The sequence below is a fragment of the Rattus norvegicus genome, chromosome 16, assembly GCF_036323735.1.
Source record: "Rattus norvegicus strain BN/NHsdMcwi chromosome 16, GRCr8, whole genome shotgun sequence".
NCBI classification, from domain to species: Eukaryota; Metazoa; Chordata; class Mammalia; order Rodentia; family Muridae; genus Rattus; species Rattus norvegicus.
This window is the reverse complement of record NC_086034.1, coordinates 34,457,390-34,473,303: the sequence shown is the minus strand read 5'-3', so window position 1 is coordinate 34,473,303 and position 15,914 is coordinate 34,457,390. Positions and strand designations below refer to the sequence as shown.

General features: G+C 45.1%; 1 protein-coding gene across 1 annotated transcript in view; it reads left to right on the top strand.

Annotated features, from left to right (window-relative positions):
• Positions 1–7,759: 7,759 nt before the first annotated feature.
• Mfap3l (microfibril associated protein 3 like) overlaps positions 7,760–15,914 on the top strand; it is a 43,055-nt gene continuing 34,900 nt past the window's right edge. Inside the window, exon 1 of the mRNA XM_017600107.3 lies at positions 7,760–8,018. The gene's annotated coding sequence lies outside the window, so the exon portion shown is untranslated. The remainder of the gene's footprint in view (positions 8,019–15,914) is intronic.

Genomic DNA, 15,914 nt, shown 5'->3' with positions numbered 1-15,914 from the left:
TGCTTACACACTCATCATCCCTGGCTTGTGAGTAGCCTAGGTTTTTATCTACTAACCCGGAACAAAGAGAAACATGTGCATAACAGACCCGAAACACTCTCAATAAAGAGAAAAACAGAGTCAGTGAAGTCTGAATGGCATTTCAGACCCACCAAGGGAGCAGAGGTTCTCTTCCTATAACACGTAGGTAATAACACAAAACCACACCTCTCATCTCGAAGAGAGTAAAAAGTAGTTTATTCTGGAACCAAGTAAGGGGAACTGTGGTCCGAGAACTCAGATGTAGTTTTTTTCCTCCAAATGCTATGTTCCAACAATTTAACAGTTAGGTGTTTATGGCATCGAAACAAAAAACCAACATAGATCAAGACACTTTTAAAATACAATGGTGGAGACATCCTATCTTGTCATGTTCTAGCAAACTAGAGAAAGCTCTGCTATCAGCCTCAAATGCCACCTGATGGCATTGTCATCTCTTGGATTGGTGTCCATTCATACATTCCAAAAGGATTTACCTAAAACCACAAGGACGCCACTTCAGACACAGGTGTAGGTAGTAAGTGGCTGTCTAAGGGGCTGAGATAATTCAAGGTAATTTGCCCCTAGATCTGCAATACTTTATAATTCCCACAACCACTGGCCTTCTAACCAGATTTGAAGAATGGCTAATACGTGCACAGCTTCTTCCTGGGAACGACAGTCGACACAGCTCAACAGAACTTACTGGAATCTACATTGTACAAGAAACTGTGTGAGATTAGATAAAAAAGAAGCCTAAAGAGAAGCTGCATTTGATATCTGTCTGGAAAATCACCTGTGGTCTGCAGCCCAATAATTGTAATTATTATACAGTCCCCATGTGATCCCTAGATTTTAAAGAAAAAGTCTGCTATTCATAAGAAAATGTATCTTCGACAAAAACCAATCGAGCCAAACAGTCCTGTAACTACAAGTGGGAAAGAAAGTGGGCCCCGTCCTGAAGGTTACCATTTGGATTCTGCTGTTTACTGTGAGAAGGAACAGACTTTTCTATTTGTTGAGAAACTTCTTTTCCAGGATTGGATCAAGTTGGAATAGTCACTTTATCCAAAGTAAAAGTAAGTGTCAAACCATCTTTCGAATTCTGACAAGTAATGCATTCCCTGAGTCTTGGAGTTTCCCATATAGAAGCCCTAAGGTGGGACTAGGCTTTGGCTACCTGACTTCCAGATATGTCCATACTTTACTTAGTTGGTCCCCAGAAAGGGAGCCAGACATCCACTAAGCTACCCTGTATTCTTAGTGCCACCTATAAGAACAGATGTCACTAGCTCTTTACATGTTTCCCATCCTTATCACTGCAAGTCTCTGGGATTCCCAGAGGACCTTATGCACCCTCAGGGCTTCTCATCTTTCTCCCCATGGGAGTTCTGTGCCCACTCCAAAAATTTGGTGTTATATCTACTCAAAGGATAAAGTATAGAATTCTCTTCCCTTTCCTCTTAGTTTTAATAAGCAACTACATCAGTGAGTAAGGCTTGAAAATCCCGCAGAAAGGAAAAGAGTGGTGAGAATTGCTACATTTACTTTTGGATTTCATGTTAGGCAGGCACAAAGCCATAGCTGCTCCCACAGAGGTCTCCGTAAAGAGGCCAGACTTCTGGGCATGAGAGACCCTTTGTTCTGAGCAACATTCTGAAATGAACAATGTGGTCTCCCTGTCAAGTCTGAGGACAAAGAAGCCAGCTTGTGGGCCATACTCCTGAAGAATGTCTTTGTCTGATTTGGTTTGTTTGATTATGTGGGTAACAAAACTCCCAACTATATACAAGACAAAACTCTCCCAGAATCCAAGCCAAAACATCTACAAAGTCAAAATTGTTGCCAAGGGGTCTCATTGAGTGCACCCATAAACCTGGTGGCTTCTAACCATCCCATTTAAACATCTACCCAGCTTTCAGGAAACCCGCCTGTAGGAGGCAGAATCCTGAGTGCATTCTTTTCTTTTCTCCCTGCCAATAATCTGATCCTAAGTAAACGAAGCCTTGGGAGAGATTTAGAATAAGGAGTGATCATTTGTAATACCTATTTGTATCATAGGCTGGCAAACCTTCCAGGAGGGAAAGGCTTTGGTGTTGTGTGGAAGGAGGTCCGGAAAGGTGTGGTTTCAGCTGGGCCCTCTCCCTCCTTTTAGTTTCAAGCATGCCACTTGATATCTAGATTATTCCAGCTGGATAACTGGTTAGACCACACACATGCTCACACACCTCCAAAGGTTCAGCCACCTCAGCGCACAGGCTCGACTCGAAGGAGGAAGAGAATATTTTCCTAACACCGATTCAGACTTCCAAGTGGCTTCACTCTCCTCAGCGACCAAGATTTCAGAGAAACCCTTGTTTCCTTTCACTCCCTCCACACACATCCCACCGTCCCAAGCATGCTGTTTCAAACTCCCAGGAACAAAGAGGAGCCTAAATTAGAATTGCGTATTATAGCCAGACTTTTGTCTATTACATTGTGGGTTCTTTTTTTCTTCCACTCTTTCAACTGCCCAACACTAGATAGGAGAAAAAAATAGAGAGAAGGGGAAAGGCAGTGTTATCGTTAGACTACTTATTGCTGATTGTGGCTGTAGCTGTCAGGGTATCTAATTTCTTGTTGTTTCTTCTTTGCACAGGACTACTTAACAAACCGAGACCAACAGCAAATGAACAACCAACAAACCCTTGGGGCTCTGGCATTTATATACCCCCTGAAAAGTCCTCAGACTTCCAAAAGTCCCACAATCACAGAAACTACCTGCAGCTGGCAAAATCGCACCCCTGCTAGAGCACAAGCCAAATCATAGTCAGTTGCTGTGGAGTCTGAAGCAGCCCTGCATCCCACATCGGGGATTAAAATGAAAGCACATTCTTATAATATTCCTGTCTTTTAAAAGAAACCAAACTTCTCACTAAAATATATAGATGTAGAAATGTATATAGTATATTAATAATAACGTAGCCTCTTACTGCTGCCTCTATGAAGAGTATAAAGTTGAAACATCTACTGCTCTAGGAGGATGAAGTTAGGAAAGATGGTGATGGAGAATGACATCTGTCCCTCGTCAGTCACCAAGCACAAGACTCAACGATGACGAAAACAAGCTAGCTCCTTACGTAGATTGCTCTTCCCCATTCTCCAGACTCTCTGATATGGCTTGGGCTATTGAATGAACATAAACATGCAGAATACTTTTTAAAATTAACTGATGGTCCCCTTATCCATGTGAACCTACCCCTCAAAAAAGGGAGCCAATTAAAGTTTGGCACTAATGTCTTTTTAATCTTGTTTGGATGGTTTTTTTCCTTTCTTTTCTTTTCACCTCTTTAGTTTAAAGAAAACAAGTTTATTTACCATACTGCAAGGCAAGAAAAACCACAGGTCTATTACCTTTCCCCTCTTACCTACAAGGGTGAGAACTATCTCTCCAATATACTGTGCAGAATCTCCTAGAGGGATTGTTAAAGGCTTTGAATGATCTTTCCAGGAGAGACACTGATGAAAAATTAACTTAGGGGCAAAGGCTGTAGCAGGCCTGAGCATGATAACCATGACACCCACAGGTTTTGTCCTTTACCCTTCTTTCCCTTGCTAAATTGTTGGACTACGTTCCTAAAGCTTGCCTTCGAGGTCTATTGCCTTATTTGGATGCTGACTCATTCTGGAGACTGGTCACCAAGGCCCACCTATCAAGACATCAAGGTCCAGCAATCGAAATCCATTGCTTTGACTATCCTAACACCCAGTCAGAATTTACCAACATACTCTAGCTCATTCTAACACAGGTCTCTCACTTTTCCCTCTTAAAACCAACACCTACAAAGCTCTCTGCTTCTGTTTTTGTCCAATTCAGATTCAGTGACTTTGTCTATTTGCCTTGTTCAATAAAGGATCTCTTTGAAGTTTGTCTGTGCTTGGAAAGTAGTATTTAGGTGTGGTCTGTGAGTAATCTGGGATCCAGAGAGGAGCACCATGCAGTATTCAGGTGCCTTCGAGGGGAGGAAAAGATTGATTTGGCTTCCAGGCTACTGTACATCAATGAGGGAGGCCAAAGGCAAGATGAACTCGAGGCAGAGGTATGAAGGCACTTACTACAGCGTTGACCACAGAGGAACCTTGTTTCCTGGCTTGCTCTCCACAGTTTGATTGTCTTGCTTTCTTGTACAAAACAGGAGCACCTTCAGAGGAATAGGGCGGCCTACAGTGGGCTGGGCCCTCGCACATCAATCACTAATCAAGAAAACGCCCCACATATGCACCTACAGGCCAGTCTGATGGAGGTAGTTCTTGTGTGAAGACTGAAGTCTGTATCAAGTTGACACAAACTAACACCATCAAACTTCCCCCAGTTGATTCAGAAGCAGGTGGCTGTCCCCACACCCGGGATGTAGTTCTAGGTATCTATCAGTGGACACTGGAAGTTGAGAGAAGTATTAAAATCATATTAATTCCCAAACGGCTAGTTTGCCTGTTTGGGGCACCATGCTTTAAACAGGAAAAAGAAGATCTACTCTAGGGGGTAGAATAATGACCTTCAGACAATGAGAGGGTTGTAAGTACACTGCCAGAAGGAAACAGGGTAATGAAAAACAATGGAGTTTGAGGATTAATTAGTAATGCTGTGCCATTTCGTGCCAGTGAAAGAAGGGCACCAGATGGCTCGCAAAGCATTCCTGACTTCCGAAGGTGAAGAATATCCCCGGGTGGGGTGTAAGGAGGCCAGATCTGAGATCTCACTTAGGTTCCTCTGGCTGCACTGGGTGTGACTTTGCTCTGACATCCATTTGCAATCTACATAAACACTGTGAGAAGAATTTTTTTAAAAAAGAAACAAACTTTCAATATCATATCAATACATCCATCTATCATCCATCAGGTAGTTTGTGTTGATACTAGAGACATACATGGTTGAGATGCAGCCCTGGCATCAACTTCCCCAAAGTGCAGTGAAGACAAGGAAAAGACAGTGCAAGGTCAGATGTCAAAAACGGAGACAGGAGACAAGGCACAGGTGACGTATCCAAGCGGAAGTCAGAGGAAGACCGAGTGTGCTCAGTCTGAACTCGCTCTTGAATGCTTAATATTTGGCCGGTGAATTAAGGTGACAGAGGAACAAAAGAAGTGACAAACAATGCTTACTATTTGGCCAGTGAATTAAGATTAAAAATAAGTGACAAGCATATGGCAGTGTCGGTTTGCACAACGGGTCCTTTGAATTGGCTAGGATACTGCATGCTAGGGAACACCGACTGCAAACTTACCTCAGGGATGAGGCTTACACATACTGTAACATAATTTGCTGAGAAAGAAAACCCAAGGAGGCACAGAGGAGGGTGTGTTGAGGGTATAGAGGGGACTATGCTTAAGGATGTCTACTGATGATGAGGAGGGCTGACAAGAGCAGGATAGGTAGGGACACAAGGGACAGGAGCTATGCAGAGATCCCTACAGGCAGGTGGATAGTGTCCGTGACCAGAAGGATGGCAGAAGAAAGCTGGGGGTAGGGGTGGGATGGGGTGAGTGGGGGGACTAGATCTAGAAATCTCCAGATCTGTGCTCTCTTTGTGACACTCAAGTCTGCGGAGATCCAAGCAAGATCCAGTGCAGTGTTCTAGACCTAAGCAATATCAGATTCTAGAAACCCACGGGGTGAATTAAAATGGCCCCAGATTCAAAGAAGCACAGAAGCATATTACCAAGGAGATAAAGTTCCACTAGACATGGTGACCCCAACCACACTGAACCACACTGAGCTCGTTCAGTCAAGAGGTTGACATCAAGGGCCACAATTCTTTGGGCTGTTTCCTAGAATCTAAACGAGCCTCACTGGTCATTCAACTTTTCTAACTCAGTGAGACACAGACTGTCTTCCTTCACCTCTCGCCACCCCCAACCCCGTCCCTTCCTTCTTGCTGAGTTTACTCATTTAAATCTGCACTCCCTCTTCTTACAGCCTTTCCCACTTGAGTCTTTCGTCACTGAGGTTTAAACAAACCCCCTCTCACACACAAGACGCTGCACCGAGTATTTCTAAGATAGAACGGGAGTATTCTGCAGGTTCTGTGACAGACCAAAAAGGAATGGGGAGGAAAAGAATAGGGCCAAAGTGAATTCCAAAATACTTTACAAGAATACACATGACTAAGTTGAACAAAGGGAGACAGATTCTATGTGGTTCTCAGCTACATTTGTACAGAATGCTTAGTGAATAACTTGAAAGGATTAGTTTTTTTTGAAAGAGGCAGGGAGGTCCTTTGAGCTAAGATGCTATGGAAACTAATATTCAAGTATGATTTCAGTTTTTCAGCCTTTTAGGGAAGGACTTGGTTTTGATACGCTTAGAGTGCATGAATCCATTGGCACATAAGACTCTCAGCACCAGCGGTCTTCCCACGTGCTCATGCTAATAATGCTTGCTGCAAGCCCAGCTCCCTCTGGTCTCTTGAGCCCTGATGTCTTGATGCTCTTCAACCTTGGGCAGCCAGATGCCAAAGGCAACCACGTGCAGCTGTCTGGCACTGTCCGGAGCATGCTCAGTTACCTGCAGCCACTTCTGCGATCCAGGCTCTGGACTTGGGGTCACAGGCAACACTTTGCCTCTGGGTTTGTCAGTCACAGAGAAGCGGGTGGATTGCTATCGCGTAAATAGCTTCCTGTCTTCTGGACAGCTGTCCCTGATTCAGAGTGGAATACACCGGGTCTGACAGCCCGAGCCACTTCAGAAGCCTTAATTTGCTCAATCCAACTCTCCGTGTTTTTCCAGCAGCCTATGACCAACACGAGGGGGGGGCGGAGCTACTGGAGTTTAAAAAAAAGAAACCACGGCGTGGGGCGTGGCCGAAGTGGGGGAGGATCAGGATAGAAGAGCCCAGGAGGAGGAGCCTGACACTGTCCCAGAAACGATCAAGATCTCTCCAAAATAAATGATAGATAGATGGATTGATTGATAAATGAGAGAGAGAGCGAGAGAGAGAGAGAGAGAGAGAGAGAGAGAGAGAGAGAGAGAGAGAGAGAGAGAGAGATAGGTAGATAGATGATAGATTAGATAGAAAGATGGTAGAAAATGATAGAAAGAGATAATATTTAAATGAGTGTGGGACGGTGGGGGAGAAATCCACTAATATTGCAGGACTGTTCACTATAAACTTAGTAGATGTTAAAAATATTTTTAGAATACTTATTTTTCCCATCAAAACAACAACTTATTAGCGAGGACGTCGAAACTGTAAATAATTTTAAGGGGCAGTTTTATAAATTCTCGCGGAACCCCACCACTCAGAATCCACCGCGAACACCCTGCTGTGTCTTATCCGTGTCCACTGTGCTTTTGCTGTGACAGCGCGGCCGCCTAGGGGGCCCCAGATGCTCCTGCTTCCGAGGTGGTGTGACAAGTCAGCCTTAGATACTAGATAGGTTAATATGTGGGTGGCCTGGTTGCCAGTGGCATCCGGGATGACACTCGAAGACGCCTTTGCCTGCGTATCCTTGAACGCTACTGGGACGCGACGCTCTGGAAAGTTGCGGTGACAACGCCTGCAGCGCCCTGCCCCGACAATTACCAGTCTCATCGACCCAGCACCAGAGTCTGGTGGTAGAGTCACGGTGGCTCGCACCAGCCCCGCCCAGTGACTGCCCGGCCCCGCCCAGAGGCGGAGCTGGCTGAGTGTGATGCTCCCCCGCAGCTGCGGGCTCATCCGGGTGGGCGGAGCCCACCGCCCGCAGCGGCCCGCCCCCGCCCTCGGCTGCCGCGAAAACCCGGTTCTGCAGAGCGCACCAGACCTCGGCGCCGCCGGGAGCCGCACTGGGCATGCTCGGCTCTCGCCGGCTCTGGCGCCCGTAGGTGGGAAGCTCCGGCTCCCGGCGGCGGAGCTCTTAACCCGCAACGAGAAGAGGCGCGGGCGGAGGCGGAGGTTGGTACGCGCTCGGTGCTGCAGAGTTCCCCGGGTGGCCATGGCGAGCGGCGCACGGCGACCACCCGAGTGGCGCAGTGGTGTCAGGTCAGTGAGGGCACTGGGCGTGCGAGACTGGGCGGCGGGCTACGGTAGGAGGGAGCCCAGCGCAGGGTTTGTGTTCAGCGGCCGCCGGAGCTGCAGAACTTTCGGACGCCTGGGCTGACGAAGGCTACGCGCCTGGAGGTGCCCTGCGCTCCCAGCTCCTGGCTGGTCGCAGGATGCTGGAAATACAGGCAGGGCGGGGACTGGCGGGTTGGGGACAGCCGTGTCCCAGGCTCGTGCCACAACCTTCTAAGGGCCAGGAGTGCGCTGTCCACTGCGCTTCCCCGATCTCCCGGGAGAAGGAGGAAGCCACGCAAACAGGGCTCTTCACCGGGCTGTGGATCGTTCTTGTCACGGTGCCTCAGTTTCCCCAGACAGAGAAAGGGGTGTACTGGCCTTTGCCCGGAAGGCGGCGTGGGGAGCTGAGGCGCCGTGTCCTGATGCTGCAGCAGGAGTGTGGGAAGCAGCGGGTGCTAAGAGCTGCCTCCTAGTCAGGGGAGCTGTTAGAGTTTGTCGCATTTCCCACCATAGCAAGTTGACACGAATTGTCTCGTGACCTGGAATGGGGGGACGTGCTTCTTTGGCTAAAAAAGTAAATGCAGAGTCAATCCTTTTTAAGCCCGAGCATTGCTCGTCTCCCTCTTTAAAATAGCCTGGAACCACAAATTCCAAGGTTTATCAAGCAAACCGGAAAAAAAGAAAAGAAAATGTTTGCAGGTGCATTAGCTGCTCACCCTGTAGAAAATATTATGGCTCAGTTGCCATTGTTTTGAAAGACACTTGTTCAAAGTGTGGTTACTGTAGCAATCTTTATTTGCACTAGCTTTATATTAAGAACTTGGAAACAGCACTGCAGAAACAGTGGTTTTTGAAGTTTTCTCACTTTTTTTTCTAGATGAAACACTTTTTTTCTAAGCTGCTACTATACTCAACATAGTAAAAATGTTCAGGATGAAATATGCAAGATGGAAAAAGAATTATTTTCAGGCGAGACTAAATTAGAGCAAGGTAGCTTGCAGACATTGAGCTAATGCACAAAAATGCAAACTGTACCTTCAAAGGCATTGTTACTATTTCCCCTACAGCTACCCATATACATCTATTAAAATATTTACAAGCTTGAGGAGCCCAGCACATGGCTGCTTACGTTTCCTGGTTCTGTGTGATGCAGCACAGTTAAAATCTGGCATGATTGCTCCAGATAGCTACGCCTCACACTGTTAAGAAAGAGACAAGTAGGATCTTTCCTTTCTGACTCCTAGCAGGGAGCTGAGCACACAGGTCTTAGGAGTGTTCCTGGGATTGTATTTCTGGGCCCCATGGTTTTGTTAGTGACACTAGATGTACATAAAAGGCCATTTATTTTAAAAAATAAATCTCCCCACACTCATATGACCTTATTCAAATCCTACTCCTCACCCCTTTTGGCTAACAATTGAAAAATTTAAGACTATTTATTTTACACAGCTATTGTTTAATTTGAACTTTCAATAATTTTTTTTCAAGAATTTCCAAACCCTTAAATACCAAGTGGCCACTTTCAGCAACCCAATTGTTTTCAGTCTTAGACCAATTCAATTAGCTTCATCAGGCAAGCGTGTTTGTATGAGTTCAGAAAATATGTAGATAGTAGTGTTTGCCTAACTTAGAATCCATCCTAGCATTTGGGGCACACGTTGTCTTTTCTAGCAAAACCCAAGGGAACAGTTACAATTCTGACAGTTTCCACGGCCAATCACACTATGGTTAAAATCAGCATTGAGGTGCAACTTGTTGGTTTTAAATTTGCTGTGATCCCTCCGTGGAATGGTTAAAAGAATAGGGCTTAGTTGGTTATGTGGTTATAAGTAATTAAAGGCAGACAGAGCCATTTAACACTTATGCTCCAAACAGAGGCTCTGTAAATTTATTGGTCTTGCCTCTGCCTCCACCTGAGGTCTCTTCATGCATTAAAATATCACATTAAATTTTCTTCCCCACAAACTTTTATGGCCAGGCTTCTAAAGCTGCAAGGATGAGTAAGGCATCATGACTCACGCCATCTAGTTGGAGCGATGCGCCCGAAGACAAATCAATTAGAGCACAAAATAGTTGCAGTGCGTGTGTGTGGGGGGGGGAGGGTGAAAGAAACAGAGAAAGATGGCCTCCTTGGGTTCAGAGGAGGAGAGGCCCTTGTGGAAGTGTTGACTTTGCACAGACTCTCTGAGAACCTGTTCAGAGTCTATTAAGTAGAGAAGTGGGTCCTCCATCCAGACAGAACCTATTATGCTGGGCAGGAAAGTGCCTCGATGCATGGTCATGGTGAGACTTTCTGGATGTGCTGAAGAAAAGACCTTGAGATAGGAAGATAATTCCGAATCACCCATGTGTGTCCCGTGGCTCTTAGTGGCTACGGGAGAATTCTGTGGCGCTGTCAGGAGAAAGACTCCATGGGCTGCTGCCAGCTTTGAAGATGAAAGGGTTTCACAAGCCAGTGTGCACAGTTGCAAAAGCAAGAAGGAAGATTCTTCCTCCACCAGTGTCCCAGTGTAGCCCACTAAGATACATGTGTGCCTAGTCACATTAGTTTTTTTTGTTAACTTACGTGTCCTAAGAGGAAATAGTGATTGAAGAATTGCCCAGAGAAGATTGGCCTTCTGGGCATGTCTGTGGAGCATTGACCTTTAAATAACTTATGAATTTTGTTATTAAGAAAACATTGCAAATGAAGAAAAGCATCACACACTCTAATTAGCCATAAGTACATAAAATATATTCTAAACTCAAAGTGTAAAATTGAATGGTAACAGCCTTTATTCTAAATGCAATTTAATTATATAGAAAAGACAGACTTCTGGTCTCGTTAATGGGGGCATTTTCTTGATTACTAATTGATATAGGAGGGCCAAGTCCACTGTGGGAGGCGCTATTCCTCAGCCAAGAGGGCCTGACTGTATAAAAAGGTAGCTGAGTGAGTCAGAGAATAAGCCAGCCATCCAGCCAGCCAGCATGGTCCCCCACGGTTTCTGCTTTAAGCTTCTGATTGAGTTCCTGCCCCGTGATGATAGACTGTGGCCTGGGAGTCAAAGCGAAATGAACTGTTCCTCTCCATGTTGCTTCTGGTCAGAATAGTTTACAACAGAAAGGGAATTAGAACATGTGGTGGATTTCCAAACCACAGAACAATAAGATAATGATTGTTGTATAAAGTCCCTAAAAGTGTGATAATCTCTTATGGACGCTGTAGAAAGTCTTATGCAGTCTTATTTAAAGGGAGATTTGGTGTAGGAGATAATGGGCAAAGGCAGCATAAGGGACACAAAGTAGTCCCTTCGCAGCAATGAATTAAACTATGTACAAAGGAGATTTGACTCTAGCCCATTATAGGTAAACAATAGGAAATGAGCGTAGGGCTTGAAACAGCAATGTGAAGCAAAACGGTTTGTTGGCTGATTTTAGCTGCCAGCCTGACACAGCCTGGAGTAACCCTGGAAGAGAGCCTTAATGAGGAATATCTAGATCATGTGAGTCGCTGGGCATGTCTGTGGGGAATTGTCTAATTTGTTAATTGGTGTAGGAAGACACAGCCCACTGTGGGTGGCACCACTCCCTAGGTAGGGAGTACTGAGCAATATAAAAAAGGAGGAAACTAGCTGACCGTGAGTAAATAACCCTTTCCTCCTCTATTCTTCTTTTTGTCTGGGCATCTGTCACATCAACAGATATGAAACTAAAACAGAAATATTTCTACCAGGTTTGTTCTCCTTTAAAATAGCAAGGTGTAGCTGTATTAGTTAACTGTCCTTGCTATGATAAACCACTGTGACAAAAAGTGACGTATGGAAGGAAGAATTGATTTTGGATTATGGTCTCAGAGTGAGACTCCATAATGACAGAGGAGGCATGGCGCAGGCAGCTGGAGGACGAAGCCTGCTGGGGTTCCATCTTTAGCCGCACACTTAACTACAAACTCTAAAGGCCTCTCCCAGTGATGCTCATCCTCCAGCAAGGCTCTACCTCTTAAAGGTTGTTCAAACCAGTTAGAGACCAAGTGTTCAACTAACCAAGCTAATAGCTAAAACCACCACAATGGTTAAGCCCCAAATTTCACAGATCATTTTGATGAGGGAATCAACCCCAGAGTAGTCAGGGCCAGTAGAGATCTCCAAAATGGCATCATTCACATGTATTTATGCAACCCACTGTTTAAGAAAACCTTTATGCACAATTCCTTATAGAAAGTTATGAAAATAAAAGCAAAGTCACATGTTGATTAGAGCTTAGAGAAGTCTTCAGTGTTAATCACACTTCTCGTGGATTGAAACCAAACAGCTGACAGAAACAACCTAGTGGAAAAGTGTTTGTTTTGGCTCCTGGTTTGAGAAAGTCCAGTCTTTAGGGCCCAGCAATGAGATCACGAGGCCACATGCTGAAATCTCAGCCAAGGGTAGGAAGCAGAGTGGATTGGCTCAGAGGTACGGCCTCCCTGTAGCACCTAGTGCTGTCCTCCCTCCTCACAAGGAACCCACTTCCTCCAGCTAGACTTCTCAAAAGTTCCACAACTTCTCAGAGTAGCATCCAGCTATGAAGCGAGTATTCAAACACATAAACTTATGGGGGATGTTTTGATCCAAAACACAACTCCTGGTTCAGGGTGGTTCAACCTAGTGTGTTCTGATTTTACAGTGGCCGCTTGGGACACAGCTTCACTTATTTATGCTTAGTGCCATCTTAGCAGTATTCTGCTGTCTCCACACCAAATGCATTTGAGCAGGGAGCTGTGAGAACACAAACTTGGGATCCTTTGGCTGAGAGTGATGAGATTTTGCCTCCTCTGCCCAGCTGGCCGCTGCTTACAATGCTGTGGCTACATGGATTACACTGGCTGTTCAGGTCACAGTTATTACTGACAGGGGTGGCTTCAGTCTGAGGTTCCACAGAGTTGCTGGGTAAGTGTCCTTATAGAAAGAAGTATTGTACGTACAAGTACTTGTGCTGATTCATCTGAAGACTGCTATCATCTGTCAGCCATGTTTGCTGTTGGCTTCCTTCTTGTGGGGAGATCTGGGGCAGCTGCTAGTATGGGATCACAAAGCCTCATGCTTAGATGTAAGAAATTCACCTACTCTTTTCCCAACATATCTACTCTCTTTTCTGGACAAGGCCTCAATTCCTGTCCTATAAAAACCTACAGACTTACTGAGTTGGTATTGCTCTGTGCCTTGAAAATCTAAACTGGAAAAAGCTATCTTATTAGAAGAATGACTCAAAAAGTATTTTTTTTTCAGACAGTGTAGCAGAGGATGCCCTAGGTGATCAGTATCTATTATTAAAAACAACAGCCATGGGGCTTTATAAAAATTTATCTTAATAAAAAGTGTATGTATGTATATATGTATGTATATTGTATAGGCGCCATAATGCCATTCTGTTGTTTTGTTGCTTCTACCCAAATGTCATTTCACAATGATGAAGTGATTCCTTTCCATTGTGGTATTCCTAGCTCAGAACAGACTTGTCAATCAAAAGAAAAAGCAACCACGGAGAGATTCTACAAAGGAAAAAGTGATATTTATTTGGAACTGACAGTGTTTCACTGGGAATATTAAACAATGAGCATATTCAAAGAGGTTGAGGGTAAGAGGAGGTTTAAAACCCCAGATTGGAAGGACTACACCGGGTGCTCAGAGACCATAATCCTTGATCACAGTCACTACTGACAGGAGTGGCTTCCATCTAAGATTCCCCAGAGTTTATACTGGGTAAACATCCTTATTATATACTTTGTATGCAATTTTAGACGTTTGTGCAATAGTAGTTCTCAGGTGACCATGTGTCAAGAACCTGCCCTTTATGACTTCCCAGCAGTGTTCATTTCGTTAGGGTTGATCAAGCAACTCCATTTTGATTCCGACAACCTTTACGTTTCTTTTCCTCCTTTCAGAAGTTTTCCTGCGTTTATTAATCTTTGGAATAGTATGCCTTTAGTTATACCTCTCTTCTCTTAAGACTTATTCGTCTTTATTTCGTGTGCATGAGTGTTTTGCCTTCATACATGTCTGTATCACATGCATGCTGTGCCTAAGGAGATCAGAAGGTTTCAGATCCTCTGGAACTGGAGCTATACATGGTTGTTAGCCACCATGTGGGTGCTGGGAACCCAACACAGCTTCTCTGTTGCCTGTGCTCTTAACCACTGATCTTCTCTCCAGTTCCTGGACCTTTCTTTTCTTTTCGTTCTTTCTCGGAGTGCTTGTCCTATAATTTCTTGGTTTTCCAGCCTCCAGCCTTGGTCTTCTGATCTGTAAGCTACTGTGTTCTTTCTGAGTAACTGGGGTTCCCTGTGACTGCATCAGTCAGTCACCATACCCCAATGTTCCCACAATGTCTGTATTTCAAACCAACACCTCTCAGGTACATCTTCTATCCATGCATTAACTCATCGATTTGTTCAATAAAAGCTGACAGCCTGAGATGTCATCATTCAATCGAGGGATGGGCATACACAAAAGGCAATCACCTGAGATAATGGGGTTTGGAGTGAAGTTGGGGTCTTTCAACCAAGACTTCCTAGGTAGGCGGGGCCTTTCCAGATGGACAATGGAAGGAAGATAGCATTGGAAGCTGCAGAGGTTCTATGAGAACAGCGAGAAGTCAGTAAGGGATGTAATGGGAGAGCGCAGCAGGAGAGGAATCCAAGATGTCAGTAAATTGGGGACTCAGAATAAAGAACATCATGAAAAGCTAAGTGCATACTTAGCTTAGTTCAGAATCACTCTAAACAAAACAATGTTTTATTTGTTCATTTTGTTTTGGTTGCAGTCCTAGGGATTAGAACCCAGGCAAACACTCTGTGAACTGAGCTGTATTCCCAGCCTCTGGAGTATGTTTTCAGTCAGCTTTTGGAGAGTCAGCTGATTACAGCACTCCGGTTGGAAGCAAATCAAGGAGGAAGGACTCCCTTAGGTGGTGCCTGAGGAGGTGATGATCACCGGGGCAGAAGAAGCAGGGTGGTGGCCAAATGCCTAGGAGCAAGACTTGCTAGAACTCGGTGATCGATTTATATAGCTGGGCAGGAAGAGAAGGGAGGCATTTAAAACAAGTCCCATGCAATTAATTAGATTGTCAGGCGTTGCATATAAATGGAGGCACACCTGCTTGCGGCAGCTCTTCCTAGCTCTATCCCAGGGCAGGACTGGAAGCTCCAGAGAGATTAAATTCCACTGTATACACTTAAAGCGGGAAGAGGAAGTAATGCCCAAGCCCAAGCCTGTGAGCCTTATTTATCATGGAGGGCATGGACACTGTAAGAGATGTAAATAAAAGGACTCCATTCTCTAGTCCTTCACCACCTCTAGATGGGAGTGTGTGGATCCTGCACCGAGAGGGTATCTTAAAGGATGGGCTGCTACAGTGGACCTTGTGACCAGTGAAAAGAATAATTCCTGAACAGATCCCTAAGTGTAATCCTAGCCCTTTCCTTCCATTGAGGACTAGAGGCTGCTTGATGGTCAGAGAGACAGCAAAGGGGAAAGGACTGTTTCTTGAAGAAATAAATGGGTTGGAGCAGTGGGCTCCAGAATCGTTCGTTGATGAGGCTCACCCAGTGCACACAGGGTCAGAGTCTGGAGATTTGACTACTTCAGATGGTCCTCCTGGACTCATTAAAGGAGTATCCTACACATTTAAGAATATATACATGTAGGGGTTGGGGATTTGGCTCAGTGGTAGAGCGCTTACCTAGGAAGCACAAGGTCCTGGGTTCGGTCCCCAGCCCCGAAAAAAAAAAAGAATATATACATGTATGCGCATGCGCGCGCGCGCGCACACACACACACACACACACACACACACACACACAGAGCTGTACCTCTTTGAACTAGCATAGGCATTACTTGTGGCCATGGGTACTGCACTGAT